Genomic DNA, 27,951 nt, shown 5'->3' on the forward strand with positions numbered 1-27,951 from the left:
TACCAGTTACTAGCTTTGCTGGAAATGCCTATAAGTGTACCTTGAAATTCTTGTAGCTGCCTCTACATCTGCTGAAAATCCTTTCTTCAGCTCTCTCATTCTATAGCGGTGGCTTACTTCTTCCTGACTTAACATTTAGAGTAGACTGTACTGTTAGAATTTGCTAATGACTTTATTCCAGAAGATAATATGGAATTTGCTACTGACTTTATTCCAGAAGATAATATTAAGTAATTCAATTCGCACGCTTTCTTTCCCTGGCTTTTAATTGTTTCTTTACAAGGTCATCTTTAAGTATTGTACTGGAAAGATACTGGTAAGCTAGCAGCTCTAGAAAGCAATACTGAAATCAGGTTGAGCTGACAGTTGGAATATTAATGTCAGATCCTTAGTTTAATTTTTATAACCTTGTATTTGCATGACACTCTTGAGAATGGGTAAGGAACACAGAAAATGCACACCAGGGTTAGGCAGTGGCAGTCCACAGAATCTACCTCTGGCACCCCTTTGAGGTTCTTCAGGTCGCTGAGAAGAGGAAGCTAAGAATTGCATAGCTAGATCATGAATCTTTTAAATATTTTCTTAATCATATGTATGTTATCTTACTAATTCCTCACAATTTAAAAAAGGAAAGCTTTTTTTTTTTTTTTTTAAGGAAGTACTTAAACATATTTGAGAAAATTTGTTGGTGATACGTTGCCTGTAATGTAATTCATCAGAGAAAAATGTTCTGCAAAAAAGTATTAATATTTTCATTTGGCACCTTTTTAGTTCTTCAATAACTGATGGATAATTACAAATTTTCCCCCTATTGTCCTTGAATTTTACTATTTGTCCTTAGGGAGAATGTACTGGCACACCAAACAGTAGCCTAAAATATTGAAACCTAACACCTTTTAGCATTATAATAGCTTCTACATTATTCACCTTGAAACTCATCTATGGGAAACTAGTGGTCGGGAAGGCTTTCCCTTATCACTTTAGTTGAGAATGGGCTGTTTTCTCTTTTTTGTAGAACTAAGGAGAAATAATGTTTAATGCCTGCAGTGTAATGATAATAACTAAGTAGAATGAGAATGGGAAGCTTGGAAAAAAGATATATGTACAGGAGTCACATTTCTTTTAGAGCTGGAAGAGTAGACCGTGGAGATGATTATTTTACAGATCAGGAAACCAAGGCCCAGAGCGGTGAAAGGGACTAGATGACTAGTTAGTGACAGAGCCCGGATGGGTGGGCAGGTCTCTGGACTCTCGTCCAAGGTTTTTCTATATTATCACATTCACGTTGTTTATTTCTAAAGAGTTGTAGTGCCAGCTATAAATGGTGTTTGGATTATTTGTGATGTTGTTCTCTGTTAAGGATGGGGAAGTCTGAGTTGACTACTTTTATACATGAAATGATGTAAAACTGGATGAGCTTTTATTGAAAAGTTTTAAACAATATGCTGCATTGTTAGTGGAAGTGCTGATATTTCTCGTTGGAAAGAGACAAACCATCATTTCATCTAGATTAAAATATTAGATGGACTTCTTAGAGCAGGTTAGTGTTCTGTCATTTTTATTCTAAAAATAAATTGCTTACAAGATTTTCAGAATTCAAAAGGCTCCTGTGTCTTAAAAGTAAATTATATGAAAATTATTCTCAGGAAGTGTGGGGGTTATGTTAAAACGGATCTTAGTACCTTTAAAAATAAGAGCAGTAATAGATTACATGATGATCATGAACACATAATTTCTATCATAGTTGTAATAGAGAAAGACTGGCTTTGTATCTCAGTCGCTTAATAACATTATGATCTCTGGCAAGTGATTTAACCACTGTGTACCTAGGTTTCCTCATCTGTAAAGTGAGGGTAGTAAAAGTACCTACCTCTTAGGATCGTCGTGAGGATTAAACGTCTTTCTTTCTAGGGCACCTGGGTGGCTCAGTCAGTTGAGCATTGGACTTTGGTTCAGGTCCTGATCTCACAGTTCGCGTTTTCAAGCCCCTCATGGGGTCACTGCTATCATTGCCAAGTCCACTTAGGATCCTCTGTCCCCACCTCTCTCTACCCCTCCCTTGCTCATGCTCTCTCTCTCAAAAATCAAAATAAATATTTAAAAAAATACACTAAAAAAAGTGTTGGGAGGCACACTGTAAGAGACTCTTCAATGCAGAGAACAAACTGAGGATTGATAGGGGCTGTGGGGTGGGGAAAATGGGTGATAGGCATTGAGGAGGGCCCTTCCTGGGATGAGCCCTGGGTGTTTTATGTAAGTGAGGAATCATGGGAATCTACTCTTGAAGCCAAGACTACACTGTGTGTTAGCTAAGTTGACAATAAATAAAAAGAAATAAAGTGCTAACAAGAAAAAAATAAAAATAATAAAAATAAATAAATAAAAAGTGTTTCTTTCCTTAGCACACAGTAAAGGTACAAAGGGTACGGATAATAGACACCATTCTTTATGGTTCATTAGGTGTATACAGGCACTTGTATGCCCATTTGTTTCTTTGCTATTAATGAAGTCACTTTGAGACTACAAAAAATTCCTAGATTAATACATGATCACATAATTGTCTTAAGGGGCGCTTAGTGCAAATGATGCCCTCATGTTGGTTTTCTCCGTCTTCTGCTCATCTTGGACCTTTAATTAGGTATGCATATCAAGTTGGAATGTGCATTTATCTAAATGTCATTTGGAGACCCTTGTTGCAGTGACATTATTCTAGAATCAACATGCCAATAACTGATTTGTAGGTATTCTAGTGAAAATGTAGTGAGTTCCAAAGGCTAACTGGGTAAGCTTAAGTGAGGAAATTTATAGGATCTATTATTAATTGCAATTGCTTTCGGTCAATGAAGCTGATGACTTCATTTATAATGCTGTTGGGTTTTAGTGATAAAATTTGTGTAATTCCAATTTTGTAGCATTTTGTTCTTTTTACTTTGCTGTAACCCTGGTCTAATTAGTGTCATGAACATGTGGTTTAGCAAATGTTTTTTAATATGACGGTGGTGGGCTTCTTCTGTCTGTTCTTTGGTTCTGCCCTGCCAGGTTCTTCTGTTGCTTTTATAGCAGCTTTTCTTCTGCTTATAGTCCCCTTAACTTTAGTTTTCATGCTTCTTTGCCTCCTGTCAGAAACATGTAAATTCCTCCTGTCTGTCGCACATGGGCTCACTTTTTTTATGCCTCTTTTTAAACATTAACTTCAATTATTTAAAAAAATGTATATCACATAATGTTTTTAATTGCCCTTATTTGTAGAGTCTCATTGAATTGAGTGCATTTTACAGTTTGCAGATTAAAATCAGAAACAAGTGTAGCACAAAAGCATTTTTATAATGTTAGTAGTAGATTCATGCTATTTTGTTTCACCTCTCAGGCATTCTGTTGGTACGTACTTCAGGTGATAAATACATGGGTCATCCCTTTAGTTGGAAGTAATGCATTACATGGAGCCATCAAAAGCTTCCAAGTTCACATTTTGAGAGTGACCAGCTCCTACTAATCTTTTTTTGATTAACTATTAGATTATGCAATTAGAATTTATTGCATATTTTTGGAATCATGAAATGCTTTTAGGAATTTTGTAGAACTTAGACATGCAGATCTTTTCTTTAGATCTATTACATAATCTAATTATATGAACAAAATATTTATTTAAATGTGGTTTCAGAAGATATTAGAAATACCATGTTTTAATAAAATATAACCGATAGTTGCTCAATTTTTCATTAAGTTGCAGTTTTCTTTATATGTTTAAAAATAATTATGGCATTGTGAGTTGCCTATTATTCATATTTAAAATTCATGGACACAAGGACTGAATAGTTATGGACCACTCAAACTACTTTCTATATGTGTAGTTGTTAGAGAATGACTGAGGGAAAATATGAATCATTTGCTTTACTCAACTTAATAAATTTCTTTTTCTGAATTAGCCAAGTATCTTATTTTAGGGAGAAATGGCAAAAGGCTTTTGAATCTGGTTAGAGCAGAAGTAATCTTGAAGGGTAACTAGCAGGACTGTTGATTCATGTTAATGTTGGGTAAGTTTACATCTGAATTTAACTGAGAATTAGTTACCTGCCTTTATTGGACATGTAGGTGAAAAATTGTAAGGAATGACTTGAGAGAGACCATAATCATAATGACAGTTATTGCTAAGTACGGTAGAGTAAGAATATATTTCTGTAGTTTCCCTAATGATAGTCCATAAGCATTTTACTTATGTGATGTTTAACACCAAAAGTAAATTTACCTTTGATGAGATGTCATACAATAATCTTTTATCAAAGCTGATAAGAAGAAGCAGTGAGGAAGATAATTTGAAAAAATATTTTTGAAATTGTGTGTCTGCTCTGGGATTGTCTTCAAATTATGACTTCCTTATTTTATTTGAATTCTCCTGTAACAGGAATAATATCCAGTCTTTCTATTCTGGGCAAGATTCTTCAGTTAGAGTGGTAATCAAGTATTGATATACTGTATTTCAAGCAATTAAAAAGGATAGATGCGTACTTAGATAATACATATACTCAAAATGGAACATGGAAGGTAGAATGGTGGAACAGAATTAATTTGGGAACTGAACTTCAAGCCTTCACGTAACCTTGAGATAAGGGAGTTAAGAATTGGAGGTTGGATAGAGAAAAATGTGGAGGAAAATGAGGATTTTATAGAAGTTTAGCCCTAACGTAGGTCCTGGATTCTGCAGATTAGCATGTCTTTGTATTAGGAAAACTGGTGACATATCTCAAAGCTGGAGAATAAACTTATTAGACATTAAATAAAAACGTTGGGAGAAGTCCAGGTATTTTTTTAAGGGTTAAAATATGCATGTAGCCAAAGGGGAGCTTACTTATCTAATTATTTAGTCTTTGACTTTGGTTATTAACATGACAACAGTAGTCCAGCCTCATTGCCCTTCAAGTGATCAGTGCTGGGACCAATTTTATTTAACATTTTAATAAATTATTTAAAAGACAGACTGGCAGTGCAAATTGCCAGATTTGCAGTTGACTCTGTGTGTGTTCCAGGTAGTTGAAAGCCAGGCAAACACGGAGAAGCTACAGGAACATCCTTTGATGAGTTTCCATGCAGCAGAGAACAAGATAATGCATTTAGGAGGAGATACTCCAAATGGTATTTACAGGACCTGAATTGTGACCCAGGAAGGGGATCCAGAAGTCATGGAGATAACTTCTTTGAAGGCATTTATTGTTGTTGCTGCTGGGCCACAAAGTCCTGGAACATGTTGAGGGCTGTTGGGCATAATTCTGAAAACAAAAATGATGTACATGAAAATAATTATGAAAGAGATTACCGATTTCTGACTCTTTAGTGTGTTCCAGGCTAAGTGATTTGCTGTCATTTTTTTCATTGTATTCTCTTAATTCTGAAATGTAAGTGACATTATCCAGTTTTATCAAAAAAGGAAATTTGACTTAAGGAGGTTAAGTGACTTTCCCAAGTCACCCAGTGTGTAGTAGAGTTGGGACAAAGGTCCTCATCTCTTGATTGTTAATCCTAAATGTTTCCCAAGATATTAAGAGGTATCTTTTAAAATTTATAATAGTTTAATTTAGGGTTTATGAAATGCTGTTTTACTCCTTTGCTCTGGCAGCTTTGGATGTCGTTACCAGGAGAGATCATATCTATGTATTTTGAGAGGATTTGGAGACATTCCTCAAATTCCTGATTTTTTTTAATTTTATTTTTTATTTTTTAAAATTTACATCCAAATTAGCATATCAAGTTCCTGATTTTTAAGGAAAGGTAAGGTAAGGGATAGTTTGGTGTACAGATTTACTCTAGAAATTGGAAAATCAGCACAGGCCATGCATTAAATGTTTCTCCTCTTCACTATAAAATGTTGGATCATTAATGGGCATTAGTAAGGAAAATCTTGTTTGGTGGAAAAGACATTAGAGTAAGAGTCCAGATACCTGGATTTTTCTAGTGGTATGAAATAGTGGTGTGAAAAACATTAGGATAGCATTGAAATAGTAGTACTATTCTTGCTCTGGGAGTAGGGGAAGACTTGAGATTGGTCCTGAGAGATGAGCAGGTGAAGAGGAGTTGTGGAATTCTAGGCAGAAGGAATAGCAATATGTTAGATGAATAACTGAACTTTTTTGAACTGGGATTTCCTCAAACTTGAGTTAAATTATAAGAAAGTATCTTAAATTTTACTTAGATGGGCAGCATCTGCTACATATTGTTAACCTTAGAACTAAAACTGACAGTTATTTTACTGGCAAAAATGGGTTTACCTGGAAATAACAATTGCAATCCAGGACAAGCAAGCTATAGCAAAACTACAAGCAAGTCTGGAAAACAAAAAAGAAGACCTCTTTTTTATGGCGAAAGGAGAAAGTAGGAAAGCTGCTAGAAAACAAAAAGTTCATTGGAGTAAACTAGGAGTTGGCAGTATGGTGGCCTCTCATTGGCTGAGTTGTGACAGTCTCTCATTGGCTGGGCTGTTGCCCCTCTTGCTGGGATAGTAAAGTAGCAGCTAAAGGACTACAGACTTGGAAGGTCCTCTCTCTTTTTGGGTCTGCAATTGAAGTGAGTGGTAGGCGTGTGAGCTCCCCCTGCTGGCCCCTGACTCCATTCTAAGTGAGGTTTCCTTGTTTCCTTTTAATTTTCACAGTATAACTCCCCCTCCCCCACGCCCCCATCCTTGATATTTGTTGATTTTGGAAAAAAAATGAAGTTGCAAGAATCAAGTGAGTAAGTATATGTGAAAATACTTCATAAAATTTTAGGTTCTCTACCAATTAAGAGTGATAGAGGAATACTAATGTTCTTGTGAAGAGTGGACAGACAGGGTGCTGTGAATACCAAGATAGCAGGCGGAGGATAGTACCAGAGGAGAAACAGCAGAAATGGGAAAGGGAAGTGTTAAAGATAAAGGAAAAGGATAGATGTGAGAAAACTTGAATTATAGTTCTCTTTGTGCCTGTCAATCAAAAGAAAGGTAATAAGTCTGTAACTGAAGACTTTTAACATTAATTTATTGTAAGGAAGAAGCTCAGCAGGTGGTTAAAACATTTTATTCACTTTTCCATTTAGTCTACACTGACCATGTTAATAAGGCTATGAAAATAAGCTAATTGAGAGTTGGCTGTATCTTCTGATTATTTCTTCACTCATTACTTCTGTACAGGTTTAGCTAATGGCTTTAAATAGTATAAGGGTGATCATAAAAATAAAGCAAGCTGGACTGAGTTTCTGTTTATTCTAGATTATTAAAAATGAAAGGGCATAGTGTGCTAAGGAGAAGGGTGAAATTTGATCTGTCAAAATGAGTACAAAAGAAAATTAGGAAATCCAATTAGAATCAAGGTAGAATGGGAACAAATTGTTAATGGTCTTATATACCATACTAGGAGTTTGGATTTTTATTTTGTTTTATAAGTGGGGAAGTGACACAAATAGTTTGCTGTTGTAGAAAACCAGTTGGTTACAGCAGTAATAAAGAGAATAGTTTGGAGGAATAGAGATTGGAGACATTTATTCAACAAGTAATGCATATGGCAGGGTGAGTGAATGGGGCATTCTCTCTGGCCTCTGATAGGTAGATCACAAGCAGGGATGCCATTTAAGGCTCTGCACTAAATCAGGAAAGAGATTATGATGGTCTGAATTAAGGAATTTGTAGTGGGGATAGAAACAAGAGCACTGATTTCACAGATTATATAGGAGTTTAAATCTTCTAGACTTGGTTAGTGTTTGGAAGTGATAGAAACTGAAGATGAGTTCAAGGATCTGGACTTGGGAGTTGAATAATATGTGCAAGTTTGAGAGGGGGTAATACTGGGTTTGCTTTCAGGTAAGTAGTTATACTTTTTAGGTAAGTAATAACATGACCAAGATATCAGTTGGAAATATAGGTCTAGCTCAGGAGTATGGCCAGGTTTATAGATAGGATTTGGAAGGCAAAAAGTTTATAGAGTTGAAGCTTGTAAAATTAAGTGAATAATAACCATAATTCCTAAATAATAATGTATGCAGAACAAAAAGTAACTGCAAATTTGGTATTTAGTTCAAGAGTGGAGACATTTTTTAGTGTTTACCTTTTGCCTCCCTCAACTCAACCTCCCCCCCACCACCAAATAGCCTTACAAAGAATATGTAGAAATATTTGCTGCCAGAAAGCCAGAAATATTTTAGTGTCCTTGAAACAGTGTGCTGTAGTACACTGGCCATCCCAATACAACACAAGGAATTCGTAACAAATGCACTTTCTTATTCCTCACTGAAACTCTCTTTGGAGTCTTGTTTGCTTCCTTGGGCTGGTGAGGTAGTCTGAACAGATACTGAAGCCTGAAGGCATTTTTTTTCGCCTTCTTCAAAAAATCTAGTCCAGAGGAGTCCTAATCAACCATCTCTTTGCCTCTCTTTCTCTCCTGCCCCTCTAGCACTATAGAGCTTAAGGTTCTGGCAAATAGAATGCATTCCAAGAGGGAAAAGTAAAAACATCACAAGAGAAAGAACCTTGAAGAGAACTGTAATCTTTTCAATTCTCTTCCAAAGATTCTCCTCTCTAAGCCAGGGGATGGAGTTGGTGAGTCATTAAGAGGAGGTGTCCAAACTCTGTAAAATAAATAGCCCATCTATTAGGAGCAAGATCTTCAAGTGCTGAGGGAATTTGGAAAGAATCTGAGGTGGTTTTGCACTTAGTGGAAAAGATGAGTTTTTGGTTCAGTTTTAAAGGAGGTAGAAAGTCAAGGCTGTACAGGAAACAGTAAGAATAACACTACTAAGAGGTGGGGAAAACTGTACCAAAGAAGTAGAACATTAAGAAAAAAAGCAAAGGAACTGGTCAACAGGATTCCTTATCTAAAATGCATAGTTTAAGTTGGAATTGATGAGAAATTAGGGTAGTTAGAGGACCAAAGACTAAAATTTGGAACTGGAAGTCCTTGAAGCACATCAGTAGAAAATTCAACATGAACAGAGGACTATTGTAACCATAATTGTAATTGCAATTAAGCACCTAAGGAAAATGACAACTGTTACATACAATTTATGGTTGTATATGGCACTGATTAATTTATAAACTACCTAAATCTCTTATATTTCCCCTTTTTGTTTTCTTATTATGTATGTGCTTCTATAGCAGTGGTTCTCAAACTTTCTTGGGCATAAAATTTATGCAAAGCCCTTCTTTAAAATATAGACTCATCCATGTTACATGGAACAATAGTTCCTTTCAGTTGCTGAATCGCATTCCATTGTATAGATATGCTGTAATTTATCTGTTATTACTGTGGGAAAGAATTATTTCCAGTCTTCAGCTATTAAGACTAAAGCTCCTATGAGCATTCTTGTACAAGCCTTTTGTGACACATATATTCTTTACTTGTGGATGAATGAATACCTAGAAGTCAAAACTGCTGCATTATAGGATGGATGAATGTTTAACATTATGAGAAACTGACAGAACAGTTTCCAGGGTGGGTTTACCATATTATATTCCTACCAACAATGTCTCCTTTTCTTTTATGGAAGAGTTTGGGTACAATTGATGTTCTTCCTTAAATGTTTGCTAGAATTCACCAATGAAGCTATCTGGGCCTGGAGGTTTTTTTGTTTGTTTATTTGTTAAAGGATTCAGTTTGTAAGTGAATAAATATAAGACAATTGAGATTTTGTTTTTCTTTTTATTCCTGTTTTGGTAATTTGTGTCTTAAGGCATTTGTCCATTTCACCTAATTTATCAAATTTATCATTTTGAAAATACACATTTTATGAAAGTGTTTTCTTTTAATGTCAGTAGCATCTGTACTAATGTCCCCTCCTCTTTCATTCCTGATATTAGATGCATTTTCTCCTTTCCTCCCATGATTAGTCAAGCTAGGAGTTATCAATTTTATCAGTCCTTTCAAATCAGCTTTTGGTTTTGTTGATTTTCTCTGTGGCTTATCTGTTTTCTAAGCTTATGAGTGGAGCTCTTTCATTAATTCCTTATCCCCTCCTTACTTCGGGTTAATTTGTTATACATTTTTTAGCTTTTAAGGTGAAAGCTTAGAGCATTGATCTAAGTTAGGTTGATCATTGATTTAAATTTTTTTTATGCATTATCAACTTTTAAAGCTATGCATTTTCATTATTTCATTAAAAATATTTTCTGTTTTCACTTGTAATTTTTTATTTGACCCATGGTTTGTTTTGAAGAGTGTTGTCAAATAATTTCCAAATGTTTGGGATTTTCCAGTTATTGTATTACTGTTTTCATTTAATGGCATTTTGGTCATAGAACATACCCTTAATAATTTCAGTGGAGGAGCTTTTGGGTGGCTCAGTTGGTTAAGTGTCCAACTCTTGATTTCAGCTCGGCAAGATTTCGTGGTTCACGAGTTCAAGCCCTGCACTGGGCTCTGTGCTGATGGTGTGGAGCCTGACACCCTCTGTCTCTGCTCCTCCCCTGCTATGTCTGTCTCTGTCTCTCTCTCTCTCTCTCTCTTTCTCTCTCTCAAAATAAATAAATAAACTTAAAAAATTAAAAAGAAACATTTCAACACATTTAAGCTTTTTGATTGTTTTATGGCCCAACATGTGATGTATCTTGGTTAATGTTCTGTGTGTACTTGAGAAGAATGTATCTTCTGTTGTTGGGTGCCATGTTCCGTAAGTGAGTTAAGTTAGGGTGATCTCTGTATTTTCTCATGTTTTTACCAATTTTCTGTTTACTTGTTCTATCAAGAAAAGAGTTGAAGTTTTCACCTATGGTTTTGGATTTGTCTGTTTCTCCTTTCACTTCCATCAGATCTGTTTCATGTTTTAAGCACTGTTACGTGTGTTACAGCACATTTAGGATTGTTAAGGTTGTTGATGAATTCACCCCTCAGTCATCATGAAGTATCCTCTTTATCTCTGGTAACGTCTCTTGTTCTGAAGTCTCTGTGTGTGATACTAAATTTATGAAATTTAGAAATTTATTATATTTCTTTTAATTAATATTTGCATGGTATATATTTTTCCATCCACTTTTAACCTATTTATGTCATTCATATATAAAGTGGGTTTTTGGTACACAACATGTAGTTGAGTCTTGCTTTTTTATTTAGTCTGACAACTTCGTAAGTTTGGTATGTTTAGACTCTGAGTTGGCAAAACTATGGCTGGCAGACCAAATTTGGCCTATTACCTGTTTGTGTACATGTTTTATCAGGACACAGCTGTGCGCATTCATGTACATATTGTTTATGGCTGCTTTTGTGCTGTGGTGTCAAGGTTAGGTAGTTGGGACAGAGACCATACTGTCCTTGAAGCCTAAGTATTTTCTGGTTCTTTTTGTTTTGTTTTATTTTATTTTGTTTTAATTTACTTATCTATTTTGAGGGAGGGGGAGAATGGGGGAGGGACAGATAGAAGCAGAGAGAGAATCCCAAGCAGGTTGTGCACTGTCAGCACAGAGCACCACACGGGGCTTGATCTCACAAGCCATGAGATCACAACCTGAACCAAAGTCAAGAGTCAGACAGACGCTCAACCAACTGAGCCACCCAGGTGCCCCATCTGGTTCTTTCCAGAAAAAGTTTGCCAACCTCTAGTTTAGACCATTTACATGGTCTTGGTTTTCTATTTGCTTTTAGATGGGTTCTTTTTAAAAGGTTTTTTTTTTGTTGTTGTTGTTGTTTTTAATATATTTTTGACAGAGAGAGAGAGACAGAGTATGAGCAGGGGCGGGGCAGAGAGAGACAGAAACACCGAATCTGAAGCAGGCTCCAGGGTCTGAGCTGTCAGCACAGAGCCTGACACGGGGCTCAAACTCATGAACCGTGAGATCGTGACCTGAGCTGAAGTTGGACACTTAACTGACTGAGCCACCCAGGTGCCCCTTAGATGGGTTCTTTTTAATAACAGTCTGCCCTTCTTGTTGAGATGAGCGCTGGGTGTTGTATGTAAGTGATGAATCACAGGAATCTACCCCCAAAACCAAGAGCACACTGTATACACTGTATGTTAGCCAACCTGACAATAATATTAAAAAAATAAAATAAAAATAAGTAAAAATAAAAGAATGCTTTCCCCCTCCAAAAAAAATATCAGTCCACCCTCAAATAGTATGCCATTTCATTTATAGTGCAAAAATCTTACATTATGATATACTCCCAATTCCTCTCATTTTGGAGGCTTTTTTGGTCACACATTCTTTTTTCCAGGAATAGAATTTAGTGATTCATCACTTACATATAACACCCAGTGCTCATCCCAACAAGTGTCCTCCTTAATGCCCCTTGCCCTTTTAGCCCATCCCCCCACTTAGCACCCCACCAGCAACCCTCAGTTTGTTCTCTGTATTTAAGAGTCTCTTATGGTTTGTTTCCTTCTCTGTTTTTATATTATTTTTGTTTCCCTTCCCTTATGTTCATTTGTTTTGCATCTAAAATTCCACATATGAGTGAAATCATATTTGTCTTTCTCTATTTCACTTACCATAATACACCCTAGTTCCAACCACATTGTTGCAAATGGCAAGATTTGACTCTTTTTGATAACCGAGTAATGTTCCACTGTACACCACATGTTTATCCATTCATCAGTCGATGAACATTTGAGCTCTTTCCATACTTTGGTTATTGTCAGTAGTGCTGCTGTAAATATTGGGGTGCATGTGCCCCTTCAAATCAGCATATTTGTATCCTTTTGATAAATACCTTGTACACAATTACTGGGTCATAAGGTAGTTCTATTTTTAATTTTTTGAGGAACCTGCATAGTGTTTTCCAGAGTGGCTGCACCAGTTAGCATTCCCACCACAAGTGCAAAAGAGTTCCTCTTTCTCCGCATCCTCGCCAGTATCTGTCCTTGCCTGAGTTGTTAATTTTAGCCATTCTGACAGGTGTGAGGTAGTATCTCATTGTGGTTTTGATTTGTATTTACCTGATGATGAGTGATGTTGAGCATTTTTTCATGTGTCTGTTAGCCATCTGGGTATCTTCTTTGGAAAAGTATTCATGTCTTCTGTCCATTTCTTCACTGAATTATTTGTTATTTGGGTGTTGAGTTTGATAAGTTCTTTACAGATTTTGGATACTAATGCTTTATCTTATGTGTCAGTTGCAAATATCTTCTCCCATTCCATCGGTTGCCTTTTAGTCTTGCTGATTGTTTCCTTCACTGTGCAGAAGCTTTTTATCTTGATGAGGTTCCAGTAGTTCATTTTTGCTTTTGTTTCCCTTGCATCCAGAGACATGTTGAGGAAGAAGTTGCTGCAGCCAAGGTAAAAGGTTTTTGCCTCCTTTCTCCATTTTGATGGCTTCCTGTCTTATGTTTAGGTCTTGCATCCATCTTGAGCTTATTTTTGTTTATGCTCCAAAAAGGTGGTCCAAGTTCATTCTTCCACGTCGCTGTCCACTTTTCCCAACACCATGTGCTGAAGAGGCTGTCTTTTTTCTATTGGATAGTCTGTCCTGCTTTGTCAAAAATTAGTTGGCCATATGTTTGTGGGTCCATTTCTGGGTTCTCTATTCTGTTCCATTGATCTGTCTGTTTTTGTGCCAGTAACGTACTATCTTGATGATTACAGCTTTGTAATACAGCTTGAAGTCCAGAATTGTGATGCCTCCAGCTTTGGTTTTCTTTTTCAGGATTGCTTTGGCTATTTGGGGTCTTTTCTGGTTCCATACAAATTTTAGGATTGTTTGTTCTAGCTCTGTGAAGAATGATGGTGTTATTTTGATAGGTATTGCGTTGAATATGTAGATTGCTTTGGGTAGTATTGACATTTTAACAGTATTTTTCCAATCCATGAGCATGGAATGTTTTTCATTTGTGTGTGTGTGTGTGTGTGTGTGTGTGTGTTCAATTTCTTTCATAAGCTTTCTATAGTTTTCAGTGTATAGATTTTTCACCTCTTGGGTTAGGTTTATTCCTAGGTATTTTATGGTTTTTGGTGCAATTGTAAAGGGGATTGATTCCTTGATATCTCTTTCTGCTGTTTCATTATTGGTGTATAGAAATGCAGCCAATTTCTGTATATTGATTTTATATCCTGTGACTTTGCTGAATTCGTGGATCAGTTCTAGCAGTTTTTTGGTAGTCTTTTGGGTTTTCCACATAAAGTATCCTGTTGTCTGAGAAGAGTGAAAAGTTTGACTTTCTTCTTGCTGATCTGGATGCCTTTTATTTCTTTGTGTTGCCTGATTGCTGAGGCTACAACTTCCAACACTATGTTGAGTAACAATGGTGAGAGTGGACATCTTTTGTCATGTTCCTGACCTTAGGGGGAAAGGGGAAAGCTCTCAGTTTTTCCCCATTGAGAATGATACTAGTAGTGGGTCTTTCATATATGGCCTTAATGATCTTGAGGTATGAGCCTTCTAGTCCTATTGCCTGGAGGGTTCTTATCAAGAAAGGATGATGTATTGTGTCAAATGTTTTTTCTACATCTGTTGAGAGGATCATGTGGTTCTTACCCTTTCTTTTATTAATGTGATGTATTACATTGATTGATTCGCAGATATTGAACTAGCCCTGCATCCCAGAAATAAATCCCTCTTGATCGTGGTGAATAATTCTTTTATGTATTGCTGGATCTGGTTTGCTAGTATCTCGAGAATTTTTGCATCCATGTTCATCGGGGAAATTGGTCTGTAGTTCTCCTTTTTAGTTCTCCATTACTTTAGGAACCAAAGTAATGCTGGCCTCCTAGAATGAGTTTAGAAGTTTTCTCTCTATTTCTATTTTTTGGAACAGCTTCAAAAGAATAGGTGCTAACTCTTCTTTAATGTTTGGTAGAATTCCCTTGGAAAGCCATCTGGCCCTAGATTCTTGTTTGTTGGAAGATTTTTGATTACGGAATCAATTTCTTCACTGGTTATGGGTCTAGTCAAATTTTCTATTTTTTCCTGTTTTGGTTTTGGTAGTTTATATGTTTCTAGGAATTTGTCCATTTTTTCCAGATTGCCCAATTTGTTGGCATATAATTGCTCATGATATTCTCATTATTGTATTTCTTTGCTATTGTTTGTGATCTCTCTTCTTTCATTTGTGATTTTGTTTGGGTTTTTTCCTTTTTCTTTTTGATTAGTCTGGCTAGGGTTTTATCAATTTTGTTAATTCTTTTAAAGAACCAGCTCCTGGTTTCATTGATCTGTTCTGTTTTTTGATTTTTATATCATTGATTTCTGCTCTAATCTTTATTATTTCCCTTCTGCCGGTTTGGGGCTTTACTTGCTGTTCTTTTTCTAGCTCTTTTAGGTATAAGGTTAGGTTGTGTATTTGAGATCTTTCTTCCTTCTTTAGGAAGGCCTGGATTGCCATATACTTCCATCTTATGACTGCCTTTGCTGCATCCCAGAGGTTTTGGGATGTCATGTTTTCATTTTCATTGGCTTTCATGTACTTTTTCATTTGCTCTTTAATTTCTTGGTTAACCCATTCATTCTTTAGTAGGATGTTATTTAATCTCCCAAGTATTCATGGTCTTTCCAGATTTTTCTTGTGGTTGATTTCGAGTTTCATAGTGTTTTGGTCTGAAAATATGCAAGGTATGATCTCTATCTTTTGTACTTGTGGAGGGCTGATTTCTGACCCAGTATGGTCACACATTTTTATTTTATGTGGGCCTTAAACCCCATTGCTGGTTTTTGCTTTTGTCAGACACTTATCTTTTAGAGCAATTAAAAATGAGGAAAATGTCTTTACTATTTATCTTCATTTTAACCATTTCTTTAGATATCTTTTTTTGTGTGTGTAGATCCAGGTTTATGTTAGGTACCATATTCGTTTCGTTTCAAAACTTCTTTTACATTTCTTACATTGCAGCTACCCTACCCACTTATTTTGCCTTCAATTTTGAAAACTATTGTTAGTGGATACAGAATTCTAGGTTTTCATGGGTTTTTCTTCTCCTTTTAGCGCTTTAAAAATGTTCTTTTATTATTTGCATGGTTTCTGACAAGAATTCTATGGTGATTCTTATATTTGTTTTCCTATATGTAATATGCCTTTACCCTTTGGTTACTCTTAAGATTTTTTTCTCTGTGCCTGGATTTCAGCAATTTATTATGATGCTGCTTGGTGTGGTTTTGTTTATCTTTGGTGTTTGTTGAGCTTGAATCTATGGGTGTATTGTTTTCATCATATTTGTGAAAGTTTTAACCGTCTGTCTTCAAAATCTTCAATTCCCCAGTGTTTCTTTTCTCCTCAGACTTCAGTCCTGCATGTGTTTGTTTGGCCACTTAATATTAATTCACAGGTCACTGAAACTCTGTCCATTTTTCTTCCAATCTTTTTTTCTTTTCATTCAGTTTGAAAGTTTCTGTTCTGTCTTCAAGTACACTGATTTTTTTCCAAGTCTCTTTTGTCTAATATGCTTATTTCCATCCAGTTAATTTTTAATGTCAGGTATATATATAACTATTATATATATGTGTATATATATCATTCTAGAATTACTATTGGTTTTTCAAGAAAGTTGAAATTTTTCTCTTTTCTTCATTATTTCATGTTTTCCTTTAAGCCTTTAGATTTTTTTAATAGCTATTTTAAAATCCTTGTATTAAAAGTTCTCCTTATCTCTGCCACTTCTGGATCCTGGTTATAAGTTGCCATTTCTTTTTCTTTTTTTTTTTTTTTCCTATGTCTAGTAATTTGTTATGAAGTTATGTTTAGTGTCTTGATTTGTTTTTTTTTTTCTTTTTCTTTCTTTCTTTAGTATTAAGTTTTATATTGGCAGGCAGTTAATTTATTTGTGGATCAGCTTGATCTTTTGAGTTTTGTTTTCAGGATTTTTGGGGTTTAAGTTTTGGTAGTTCTAGAATAGCTTTCATTGTAGGGTAGTTTGGGCCCACTTCTTGTGTCTCCCATGATTGCCTCACGTGTTCATCACATGAACCCCGGGCTGTTGGAAACTGAACGATCCTGATAAAATTTTATGTTGATACCTTTTCCCCTTGTAGTACTTTAAAGTCATCATTTAAATACCTTCTAGCTTAAATTTTACTGATAAGAAGTTAGTGATCAGGGGTGCCTGGGTGGCCTAGTCGGTTAAGTGTCCCAACTCTTAATTTCAGCTCAGATCATGATCTCAGAGTTAGTGAGTCTGAGCCCCGAGTCGGGCTCTGCACCAATGGCGTGGGGACTGCTTGGGTTTCTCTCTCTCCCTATCTCTCTGCCTCTCCCCTGCTTGTGCATGCATGCCCACATACTGTCTCTCTCAAAATAAATAAATAAAAGAAGTTAGTGATCATTTTTACCATTATTCTTTTGGTGTAATACTTGTTTTTTTTTTTAACCTCTCTACTTTCACAATTCTTTTTGTCTATGGTTTTTAGCATTTTATTTATTCTAGGACTAGCTTAGCCCCAATACAGAGGTATGGCCTTCCTGGGGTCTCTATCAAATAAATACATGTGATGTTCAGTGAAGTCTCTCCACTCCACCTGCCAGGAATTTGAATGTCTCCAAGACCTTTGCAAGCTCCTGTAGTTGTTCAGCTCACATTCTGTAGTTGTTTTTCCCCCAGATTTTATTCTTTGGCCTCGTGGAGTCTTGCATTGTGCATATGCAGGTTAGTCTTCAGGTAAAGAATTAGAAGATCTCTCTACAGATTTCTGAAACTTTTTCTCTCCACGGCTCTCTTCTTTCTTGTATTCTGCCCGTTAAATTCCAGTGACTTTAGTAGCTTCAAACTTCAAGTTCTGTTTCCTCAACTCAGTGAGATCTCTGTACTCTTTCTGGGTTTTCTTCCTTGTGGCACAAGCAGAAAAGCCAGGGCATTCAGAAATCTTTGTTTCCCTTCTCTCAGGAATCACAGATCTGTGCTGCCCAGTATCTGAAAATAATATTTCATATATATTGCCCAGTTTTGTGGTCATTCATATCAGGAGGTCTAGCCCAGTACCAGTTACTCCAGCATAACTGGAAATAAACATGTAGGATTTTATTTTAATTTTTTCTTCTTTTGAAAAACATCGTAATTTTTGATATGTGATGCTTTTTAGAGTATGGCTTCATTAAAAGAATGCTAGCTCATATTTTATTTCACGCTATACCAGAGACATACAAAGAAGAAAGTTTTTTTTTTTTTAAAAGAAAGAAAATGTTTTAAAATCTTCCAAGTGTAAAAATTAAAAATAAGTAAAGATTTTAAAATAAAAAGAAAGAAAGCAAATAACTAAATATCTCAAAACCAAGTTTACCATGGTCATCTTTATTTCAGACATCTCTTATTGCAAATATACACATAGAAGAATAACTTTAGTTTTTAAATGATTATGCAATTCATATTATTTCAATTAACTACTTAATTAACAGAGATAAATTTGTTAAAAATCAACATGGGAAAAATTGCTTAACCACAGATAAATATTTATTTACACTAAGAGGTATTATTTCCCAAAATTATGGAAAAAGTCTAAGAGATTAGAATCATTATGTCATAGGTTCCATGCTTTAATAGGTCTGTCATATTAAAAAGAATCAAGTGTTGGCAAATTCCTGATTTCGGTGGGAGCATAAATTGATAGCACTTTCTAAATGGCTACGTTAGCTCAGGCTGGTAGGACAAAATACCATAAACTTACAGTATTATAAATGACAGGGGACTTATAGAGAATAGAATTTATTTCTCACAGTTCTGGAGGCTAGAAGCCCTAGGTAAGGCTCATGCCTGCATAGCTGTGTTCTGGTGAAGAGCCTTTTAAGGGTTGTCAACTGCAGACTTCTTGTTTTCTCACATGGTAGAAAGAGCTGGCTAGCTTTGTGGCCTCTTCTTACAAGGGCACTAATCCCATTTATGAGGGTTCCACCCTCATGATCTAATTACCTCTCAAAGGCCCCATTTTCAAATATCATCATATCAGGGATTAGATTTCAGCATGTGGATTTTGGGGGACACAAACATTCAGTCCATTGCAATGCCAGTGTGGTAATAGAATCCTTCAATAACCTTTACCCAAAAATTCTGTCTTTAGGAATTTATTATAAGGAAATAAGGAAATTATTTAATAATTAAATGATAATTATTATAAGGAAATAAGAGATGCATATAAATGTATGTACAGGTGTGTATTACTTATTCATTACAATGCTATTTATAATGTTAAAAAATGAGGAACCCCTTAACTGATTAAGTTATGCCACTGTATGACCAAAAACTATAAAACCATTATAAATCGTGTTCTTTAACGTTTTTGTTTAGTATACTAAAGATGATTGGTGATAAAAATCATGTGATTTAGCATGTTTAAGGGTGTGAAGTACAAGAAAATGTCCATAGTGTAGTAAATGAAAAAGTTAAGGTGATATATTTGAGTTTCTTAAAAAGGAAATCTTTTTTGTTTAATGTTTTTTATTTATTTTTGAGAGAGAGAGAGAGACAGAGTACCAGCAGGGGAGGGGCAGAGAGAGAGGAGGGGGGGATAGGCTCCAGGCCCTGAGTGGTCAGCATAGAGCCTGACACGGGGCTTGAACTCACGAACCATGAGATCATGAACTGATCCAAAGTCAGATGCTTAACCAACTTAGCCACCCAAGCGCCCCAAAAAGGAAACCTTCATTTAAAAGATAGAATATAGGGGCGCCTGGGTGGCTCAGTCAGTTAAGCGGCCGACTTCGGCTCAGGTCATGATCTCGCGGTCCGTGAGTTCGAGCCCCACGTCGGGCTCTGTGCTGGCAGCTCAGAGCCTGGAGCCTGTTTCAGATTCTGTGTCTCCCTCTCTCTGACCCTCCCCCATTCATGCTCTGTCTCTCTCTCAAAAATAAATAAACGTTTAAAAAATAAATAAAAGATAGAATATAAAATATGCTGAGTAGTGAGATAATGGGTTATTTTTCAATCATCTTATATGCTATTTAACGTTTTTCTCATTTGCTACAGAAACCATGTACTGTGATGTTAATAATCATCCAAAATACAACTTGCTTTAATTTTTAAAATTGTGTTAAAATTAATGACTGGGATGATGAGGGAAGAAGGAATTAAGTGATTTTTAGTTTTTCTCCTCTTGATCATGACTCTTGTCCATGTTTGCAGATTCTGTAGCTTGAGCTTTATCAGTATAAATTTAGTGAAAGAGACATTTATTCTTACAGTATATGTGTAGTATATGTTCTAAACTTTTTCTAAACTGAGGCAATTTCTCATGTTACATAGTTTAAAATTGTGGGTTTCTATCAAGCACTTCTTTGTACACTTGAAGAGATTGAGTATTGCTTTCTTTCTTTCCCTTTATCTGTTTCCCAGAGCTTTTGGGTTTTTGTAAAGGAGTTTTGTCTTCCTGTTATTGTCCACCTCCTTGTAGATGTGATATCCTTATTTTAAAGAAAGGAGAGAAGTCATAGTCTTTAGTTCTCTCAATAAAATGTTATATTTGCTGTTTCTCTGCCTGGCATCGTGAGCATATGGACCTGGTGCTCTTCAGGAACTCACTGTAGTGACTCAGCTTCACATTTTTTGCTATATTTAGAACATGTCAGCAATCCAACAGAGAAAGTTAATATTCAAAAGAAGAGACAAAGGAATGTTGTGGTTAATGGAAAAAAAGAAATAGACACATCCTCCAGGGAGGTGCCATTCATACCAGACCTCAGAGAATGACCTTAACTTGAGTAGTCTGGTGTCTGTTCCTCAGCAGTTGTAGATCCAGAAACTCATTTTAGTCACAAGAAGTGATTGCATGCTAAGCAAATTTACTAAAGACTTAATGTGGAAGACAACATTAATTTCTTAAATTATGTTAAGAAATAATATCAAGCCGTGATTGTTTGATGGCGCACATTGTGACAGTAGGGCTACATCTACCAAAGGGACGTGAACAGTTGGGTCTGCTGATGAGAGTGTGTTTTCCTGAAGGCTTGGGACAGTGGTACATCCTTCGTGGATCACCTTATTTTTAAGCTTTGTGAAGGTCTCTGTAGCTGTAAGCAGATTTCTTAACTTCCTGAGTCTCAATTTTCTCATCATTAAAACGATAATAGCTAGCTACCTAATAATATCATCGTAGGAACTAAATAAGGTAACCCGTGTAAAGTGACCAGCACAGTGCCGAGCTCCTACTTGCCATTCAGTAGTTGTTAAGATGACTTGTTTTCTTCTACTTCTGGATTTGAATCCTGGCAGTTAAGGAGGCACTCTTGATCTTTTCTTGTTCCCTGCAGACATTGCTAGGAACCCTAGTGGGCTGGTATTGTAGAGGTACTAATACTACTTGATGTGTAAGAATATTGTTGTTCTGTGTTGTAAAATTTAACTCACTTTCATGAAGAACTGTGATGAATCTTTGCACAGGTTATGTTTTACTGTGAGATCTAGCCATTTTGATATTTTGAGATGAAGGTACGAATCATTCTTTTAAGGAATTCAGTAGTTTTGCCTTTCCAATTTGGCATTTGTAAAAACGGCTTGGTATTTCTTGTAAAACAAAAAAGTGAAGTCCAGATAATAAATTTAACAAGCTATTTTTACTCTAGGTGACAACTTAATAAGGTTAATGTTCTATGGCTCCTATGTCTAATTTATTATATTTATAGATTGTGATGTTGTAAAGGACCTGATCCAGTTTGCTTTCTTTGAGATGAGCTTACCGAGACCCAGAGAAGCAGACTGAAACTAAGCCAGACAGCTGATGCATCACAGGGGGTTCTTGGGACCGTGAGGTGCCAGTGCAGCTGGGCCCAGGACAGTGAGACCCTTGGTATAAGGGTTTTTGCTCTCTGGAGGAGGCCAGGAGAGCAGCCAGCTCCTTTTGGGTGTCAGCATCCTTTCTTTCACAGGGTTGTGAGAAGGCAGTGTTGAATTCAAGCAATGAGCTTGCCGTAGTCCTGAGTTGCAGATATTCTGAGTGTTTCTTCTGGTAGGAGCCCCTGGCCTGCCTCCCTTCCTTGCTTAGCCATATCCAAATCAGAGGTGAATGAGCAAATGTCCTTTTCTGTGTGTGTCAAGCACCACATGTGCTAACCGGGCACTGAAGTGGTTGGGACTTAAGTAGCCAAGGGTTTTTAATGGCAGAGCTGAAGCAGGCCTCTGGACCCCAGCACACTCTTCTCTTCGCTGGATCCCAGTGCCTCCCTACATCAGCTCAATTTATTTTCTCTTCTGAAATACCACTTGACTTATATGGGACACTTATTAAAGAATGTTTTGACATCTATTTAGATGTTCTCTCTAATTGTTCTATATAGTTACTTTCTTATTTATAGTTCCAGTGTCTAATTATCTCAAGGGTGTGCATCATCTCCTCAGCTAAGTCCTTGAGGACCTATGTCGTTTTGATCTCTTTTGTATTACCCTTAGGAATTGAAATATTTTAAGCATTCAATCAATAAGTAAATATTTGTCAATTTTTTAATGGCACCAAACTACCTTTTAACATCCTTTCAGCTCGTGATAGAGTTGGATTTGCTCTTTATAAAGTTCATATCCCCAGAAGATTTTATATGAAAAAGAGTTATCATTTGAAAGCAATTGAGTGCTCCCACAAATAATTTACATTTAATGCTTTAAGAACTAGGAAAAGTCAGGGACCATGAGGTTTCTCACTTATTTAAATAAATGACTTATGGTCATTTAGCTGTGTTTTTGTTTTTAAAAATTACAATCTGAGAAGACCTACTAATTTTTATGGCAGTCATCCAAAAATATATATGATTATAGAGAATAGCTGTCTTGAATTATAATCCTCCACGTGTTTTGATAGACTCATTTGCTATGACTTTATTTCTTAGGAAGAAAAAAAAAGAAATAGTTCATGCCTTCTTAGGATGGATTATGTGTTGGTGCAATTATGACCAGTCTTGGTACTTGGTTCCAGTCAGCATTCTTACCGCCCACCCTAGACCCCTGCCAGCTTTATTGAGATATAATTGACAAATAAAAATTGTATATATTTACAGTATGCAGTGTGATGATTTAATAAACATAAATTGTGAAATGATTACCATAGTCAAGCTAATTTATACATCCATTGCCTTCAGTAATTACACCCCCCCCCTCTTTTTTGGTGAAAACATTCAAGATCTACTCAGAAAATTTCAAGTATATGATATTGACCATAGTCACCATGCCGTATATTTTATCCCCAGAAATTATTCAGCATGTAATGGAAAGTTAGTGCCCTTTGACCAACGTCTCTCCATTTCCCCTCACCCCCCAGTGCCTGACAACCACCATTCTACTCTCTGCTTCTGTAATTTAACTTTCATAGATTATGCATATTGGTGAGATCATATAGCACTTGTCTTTCTGTCTGGCTTTTGTCACTTAGCTTTATGTCCTTTAGGCTGGTCCAAGTTGTTGCAAATGGCAGAACTTCCTCCCTTATTTGTGACTGAATAATACTTCATTATATATGTGTCACATTTTCTTCATCCAGTCAGCATTCCTGAAAGTGCATGTTTTTTGTGTCAAATCAGATGAGAAAAAATATGGATAAACCATTGTAAATCTTTGACTGCTATTTGAAAAGACAAGGTACATACCATACTGATAATGCACAATAATATCATTTACATTCCAAGGAGTAAATGAATATCTCATATGAATGTGGAGTCTTCATTCAGACTTCCTTTTGATTTGACATATGCTGTATTTGTTTTATCTCATTTTCTTTTTTACAAGACAGTATTAAACATGTGTTTAGTTGATATTAGGCATTAATAGTCTGTATGGTTGGTTGAGGAGTATAGTTGTTCCTGAGTCTACAATTTATACCTATACTGTATCTTTGTGAGTAATTTTTAAAAATTGAATTCTCCTGCCTCTACATGTTCTGATTGTACTGATGTACACATTCTCAAAACATTTGCTTTTGAGCCTTAATTTGTAAAAAAACTAGAAAGTCCTAAAATAATTTATACTGTGTATTTTTTAGAAGCTTAAAAATTCTTAAATTCACATGCAGTAAAAGTGATTTTGGGAGATGTATAGGTCTATAGGTTTTAATTCATATATAGATCCATGGAACTACCACCACAATCAGGATACAGTATAATGTCATCATCCCCAAACTCCCTCCTGCTAACCGTCTGTATCACACCCTTAATCCCTGACAACGACTTATGTTATGTAAATGATATTATGTAGTGTATGTAACCTTTCAAGACTGGTTTATTCTGCAGTATCATACTGTCTTAGTTACTATAGCTTTAGAGTAAGTTTTAAAACCTGTTAGTATGATTCACTTAATTTTATTCTTCTTCAAAATTCTTTGGCTATTTTAGTTCCTTTGCTTTTGATTTTAGAATAAATTTGTCTATGGCTACAAAATATATTTGTGGGGCAGTGGTTTGATTAGAACTCTGTTAAGCTATAGATCAAATGGGAAGAATTGACACCTTTAGTATGTTGAACTTCAGTCCAGGAAAGTGATGCCTTCCTGTTTATTTAGGTCTTCTTTGATTTCTTTAATAGTGTTGTAATTTTCAACACATAGCTCTTGTACATGTTTTGTTAGATTTGTACCTCAGTATTTCCAACTTTTTTGGAGCTATTGTAATCGTATTTTTAAATTTCAGCTTCCAATTGTTCATTGCTAATATGTAGATATATGATATTGTGTTGACCTTGTGTTCTAGGGCTTTGTAATTTTACTTACTCTAGGAGATTTTGTGTAAATTCTTTGAGATTTCTAAGTAGACAGTCATGTTGTGTGCAAATAGGGACTTTTTTCCCCCACCCTACTCTGTGTGCTTTTTTATCCCCTGACTTCTCACACTGGCTAGGACTTCAAGTGCAACGTTTCGATGAGAGTAAATATCAGTGACTTGTTCCCAGTTTTAGGGGGAAAAGTATTCAGTCTTTCACGGTTTTGTATATTAGGTGTAGGTATGTTTTTCCTTCTACTTGATTTGAGTTTATTTTGCTCTTCTTTTTTTATAACTTTTTAAGATAGACACTTAACATTATTGGTTTGAGAATTTTCCTCTTTGCTAATAAAGCATTTAATGCTATAAATTTTCATCGGAACATTGCTTAACTACATTGTACAAATTCTGATGTATTTTTATTTTCTTTCAGTTAAACATATTTTCTAATTTCCCTTGAGACTTCTCTGACCTGTGGATTATTTATAAGTGCATCATTAAATTTCCAAGTTTTTAGAGATTTTTCTGTTATCTTGCTGTTAATGATTTCTAGTGTAATTCATTATGGCCATAGAACATATTTTGTGTTATTTCAGTTCTTTTAAATTTGTCAGATTTGTTTTATGACCCAAGTTATGGTCTATCTTAGTGAACATTCTCTGTGTAGTTGAAAAGAAAATGTTCTCTGGTCTTTTTGGATGGAGTATTCTATAAATGTCAGATCCAATGGGTTGATGGTGTTGTTCAGTTCTATCTCCCTATTGATTTTTTTGTCTATTAATTGCAGACTACAGAGACAAGAGTGTTGAAGTCTCCAACTATAATTGGAGATTTGTCTATTTCTACTCCTAGTTTTGTCAGTTTTTGCTTCATGTATTTTGAAGTTCTCTTGTTAGGTACATGCACATTCAGGATTATTATATCTTCTTGGTGAATTGACCCTTTTATCATTATATAATGCCCCTGTTAATTTTCTTTGCTTTGAAGTTTACTGTATTTGATATTAATATAGCCACTCCATCTTTCTTTTGATTAGTATGTCCGTGATACACCTTTTTTCATCCTTTTACTTTTAAGCTACCCATATCATCATACTTGAAATATACTTCTTCTAGGTAGCATATAATTGGATCATCTTTTTAAAAAAGGCATTCTGATAATCTGTCTCTTAATTGGTATGTTTAGGTGTTTTATATTTGATATAATTATTTATGTGTTTAGATTTAGTGCTACTATTTTATGATTACTATTTGTTTTCCATCTGTTCTTTTTGTTTTTTTTGTTCATCTTTTTCCCTTTCATGCCTTCTTTTGGGTTATTTGAACAGTTTTTAGTATTCCATTTTAACTTCCCTATTGTGTTTTGTTTTGTTTTGTTTTTTTACTGTATCTCACTCTAGTGTTCGGGTGTGTGTGTGTGTGTGTGTGTGTGTGTGTGTGGTTGCTCTAGAGGTCATAATATATAATATATAATATAAAGCATACCTCACTTTATTGTACTTCATAGGTACTGCATTTTTTTTTTACAGATTGAAGCTTTGTGAAGCAGCCTTGTATCAAGCAAGTCTACTGGCACCATTTTTCCAATAGCATTTGCTCACATCATGTCTGTGTGTCATATTTTGATAATTCTCACAATGTTTCAAACATTTTAATTATTATTATATTTGTTTGGTAATGTATTCAGTGACTATGACTCACTGAAAGCTCAGCTGATGGTTAGCATTTTTTGGCAATAAAGTATTTTTTAAATTAAGATATGTACATTTTTTTTTAAATGTTCATTCATTTTTGAGAGAGAGAGAGAGAGACACAGAGTGTGAGCAGGGGAGAGGCAGAGAGAGAGAGAGGGAGACACAGAAACCAATGCAGGCTCCAGACTCTGAGCTGTTAGCACAGAGCCCGACATGGGGCTCAAACTCACAGACCATGAGATGATGACTTGAGCTGAAGTTGGATGCATAACCAACTGAGCCACCCAGGCACCCCTGTACATTGGTTTTTTTTAGACAAAATGCTGTTGCACACTTAATAGACTATGCATAGTGTAAATATAACTTTTCTATACACTGGAAAGCCAAGAAATTTATTTGAATTCCTTTATTGTAATATTCACTATTGCATTGGTCTGGAACTGAACCCGCAATATCTCTGAGGTAATGTATTTAAGTTTTTATAGTCTACTTAGAATATTTTTACACTTAAGTGGGATGTAAAAATCTTAACACTATATGTGTCTGTTTATCTTCCTCTTTTTTGTTGTGTAATGTCTTATATATTCTATCTACATACATAGAAAACCCAGTCAGTGTTATAGTTTTGGCTTTCAATTGCCAAATGTATTTTAAGAATTTCAAGAAGAAAAAAATAGTTTATTATATTTACTCAGATGGTTATCATTTCTTTGTTCTTTCATCATTACTAACGTTCTGTTTTTCCCATGGCATCATTTGCCTTCTGCCATTTAGTAATTCTTTTAGAATAGATCTTCTGGCAATGAATTCTCATAGTTTTACCTTCACTTGAGAGTGTCTTTATTTTGCCTTCATTCCTGAGGAGTATTTTCACTGGATATGGCAATCCTGTGTTGACAGTTCTTTTGTTTCAACCCCTTAACAATGCCATTTCCTTCTGGACTTCGTGGTTTCTGGTGAGAAACTCACATTTATTCAAGTTGCTGTTCCCCTGTACCCTATACGAAATGCATTGCTTTTTTTTTTTTTTTTTTTTTCTGGTTATTTTCAATTTTTTTTCTCTATTTTTAGTTTTTATCAATTTGATTATGATGTGTCTAGGCATGCATTTCTTAGGGGTTATTCTCTTTAGGTTCTCTGAGCTTCTCAAATCTGCATATACATTGTGTCTTTTCCCAAGTTGGTAAAGTTTTCAGCTGTGATTTCCTCAGATACTTTTTTGCACCACACTCTTTCACTCTCCTTTTAGGATGCCAGTGACACCATTGTTGGTCCTTTTGGTATCCTAAAGGTCCTTGATGCTCTGTTCCTTTTTTGTTTTATTGTTCAGACTAAATCCTTTCTATCAGTCTGTCTTCAAGTTCATTGACTTTCTTTTGTCATCTCCATTTTACTTATTGAACCTATCTAGTGAATTATTTCAGTTATTTTTCAGTTCTAAACTTTCCATTTGATTCTCTTTTTTTGCTGAGACTTTCTGTTCATTTCAAGAGTGTTCACCCTTCTTGGAGCATTTTTATAATAATGCTTTAAAGTCTTTATCAGATAATTCCAACATTTGGTGTCATCTCAGTGTTGATGTCTGTTTATTATCCCATGCAAGCTGGGATTTTCCTATGCAATTTTGGATTGCATTCTATGGTATTATAAGACCCTGAGTCTTGTTTAAATTCTATGGAGACTGTTCATTTTTGTGTTTTGCATGCAGTCATCCCCTTTGGTTTCAGCAT

At 35.5% G+C, this 27,951-nt stretch overlaps 1 protein-coding gene across 2 annotated transcripts in view; it reads left to right on the top strand.

Moving 5' to 3' along the window:
• The window catches only part of SOCS5 (suppressor of cytokine signaling 5), a 63,246-nt gene that overhangs the window by 1,299 nt on the left and 33,996 nt on the right, over window positions 1-27,951 (top strand). The gene's annotated exons all lie outside the window — the stretch shown is intronic.

This window comes from Panthera leo, chromosome A3 (assembly GCF_018350215.1).
Source record: "Panthera leo isolate Ple1 chromosome A3, P.leo_Ple1_pat1.1, whole genome shotgun sequence".
NCBI classification, from domain to species: domain Eukaryota; kingdom Metazoa; phylum Chordata; class Mammalia; order Carnivora; family Felidae; genus Panthera; species Panthera leo.